This window comes from Musa acuminata, unplaced genomic scaffold, assembly GCF_036884655.1.
Source record: "Musa acuminata AAA Group cultivar baxijiao unplaced genomic scaffold, Cavendish_Baxijiao_AAA HiC_scaffold_450, whole genome shotgun sequence".
Lineage (NCBI taxonomy): Eukaryota > Viridiplantae > Streptophyta > Magnoliopsida > Zingiberales > Musaceae > Musa > Musa acuminata.
The window spans coordinates 110,001-112,500 of record NW_027020697.1 but is presented as its reverse complement, the minus strand read 5'-3'; positions in this window follow the sequence as shown (position 1 = coordinate 112,500).

The window sequence follows — 2,500 nt, the reverse complement described above, 5'->3', positions numbered from 1 at the left end:
GTTCCAGGGTGCTGAGATGGCTGACATTTTGCTCCGCTCACGACGGTCGCCGCGGCACACAAGAACAGCCCAAAAACAGGCCAAAACAGCCCAAAAACGGGCCAAAACTGGCCATTTTTGGCTGCGCGAGCGAGCAGCGAGCGGCGGACAGCGAGCGAAGCGAGAGGCAGCACCGTCCCTGCTATACGAAAGCCCCATCCAGCCCTGTGCCACCCGGGGGGTTCCAGGGTGCTGAGATGGCTGACGTTTTGCTCCGCTCACGACGGTCGCCGCGGCACGCAAGAACAGGCCAAAAACTGGCCAAAACAGCCCAAAAACGGGCCAAAACTGGCCATTTTTTGCTGCGCGAGCGAGCGGAGAGCGGCGAACAGCGAGCGAAGCGCGAGGCAGCACCGTCCCTGCTATACGAAAGCCCCATCCAGCCCTGTGCCACCCGGGGGGTTCCAGGGTGCTGAGATGGCTGACATTTTGCTCCGCTCACGACGGTCACCGCGCCACACAAGAACAGCCCAAAAACAGGCCAAAACAGCCCAAAAACGGGCCAAAACTGGCCATTTTTGGCTGCGCGAGCGAGCGGCGAGCGGCGAACAGCGAGCGAAGCGAGAGGCAGCACCGTCCCTGCTATACGAAAGCCCCATCCAGCCCTGTGCCACCCGGGGGGTTCCAGGGTGCTGAGATGGCTGACGTTTTGCTCCGCTCACGACGGTCACCGCACCACGCAAGAACAGGCCAAAAACTGGCCAAAACAGCCCAAAAACGGGCCAAAACTGGCCATTTTTGGCTGCGCGAGCGAGCGGCGAGCGGCGAACAGCGAGCGAAGCGAGAGGCAGCACCGTCCCTGCTATACGAAAGCCCCATCCAGCCCTGTGCCACCCGGGGGGTTCCAGGGTGCTGAGATGGCTGACGTTTTGCTCCGCTCTCGACGGTCACCGCGCAATGCAAGAACAGGCCAAAAACTGGCCAAAACGGCCCAAAAACGGGCCAAAACTGGCCATTTTTGGCTGCGCGAGCGGCGAGCGGCGGACAGCGAGCGAAGCGAGAGGCAGCACCGTCCCTGCTATACGAAAGCCCCATCCAGCCCTGTGCCACCCGGGGGGTTCCAGGGTGCTGAGATGGCTGACGTTTTGCTCCGCTCTCGACGGTCACCGCGCAATGCAAGAACAGGCCAAAAACTGGCCAAAACGGCCCAAAAACGGGCCAAAACTGGCCATTTTTGGCTGCGCGAGCGAGCGGCGAGCGGCGGACAGCGAGCGAAGCGAGAGGCAGCACCGTCCCTGCTATACGAAAGCCCCATCCAGCCCTGTGCCACCCGGGGGGTTCCAGGGTGCTGAGATGGCTGACGTTTTGCTCCGCTCTCGACGGTCACCGCGCAATGCAAGAACAGGCCAAAAACTGGCCAAAACGGCCCAAAAACGGGCCAAAACTGGCCATTTTTGGCTGCACGAGCGAGCGGCGAGCGGCGGACAGCGAGCGAAGCGAGAGGCAGCACCGTCCCTGCTATACGAAAGCCCCATCCAGCCCTGTGCCACCCGGGGGGTTCCAGGGTGCTGAGATGGCTGACGTTTTGCTCCGCTCTCGACGGTCACCGCGCAATGCAAGAACAGGCCAAAAACTGGCCAAAACGGCCCAAAAACGGGCCAAAACTGGCCATTTTTGGCTGCACGAGCGAGCGGCGAGCGGCGGACAGCGAGCGAAGCGAGAGGCAGCACCGTCCCTGCTATACGAAAGCCCCATCCAGCCCTGTGCCACCCGGGGGGTTCCAGGGTGCTGAGATGGCTGACGTTTTGCTCCGCTCTCGACGGTCACCGCGCAATGCAAGAACAGGCCAAAAACTGGCCAAAACGGCCCAAAAACGGGCCAAAACTGGCCATTTTTGGCTGCACGAGCGAGCGGCGAGCGGCGGACAGCGAGCGAAGCGAGAGGCAGCACCGTCCCTGCTATACGAAAGCCCCATCCAGCCCTGTGCCACCCGGGGGGTTCCAGGGTGCTGAGATGGCTGACGTTTTGCTCCGCTCTCGACGGTCACCGCGCAATGCAAGAACAGGCCAAAAACTGGCCAAAACGGCCCAAAAACGGGCCAAAACTGGCCATTTTTGGCTGCACGAGCGAGCGGCGAGCGGCGGACAGCGAGCGAAGCGAGAGGCAGCACCGTCCCTGCTATACGAAAGCCCCATCCAGCCCTGTGCCACCCGGGGGGTTCCAGGGTGCTGAGATGGCTGACGTTTTGCTCCGCTCTCGACGGTCACCGCGCAATGCAAGAACAGGCCAAAAACTGGCCAAAACGGCCCAAAAACGGGCCAAAACTGGCCATTTTTGGCTGCGCGAGCGAGCGGCGAGCGGCGGACAGCGAGCGAAGCGAGAGGCAGCACCGTCCCTGCTATATACGAAAGCCCCATCCAGCCCTGTGCCACCCGGGGGGTTCCAGGGTGCTGAGATGGCTGACGTTTTGCTCCGCTCACGACGGTCACCGCACCACGCAAGAACGGACCATAAACAGGCC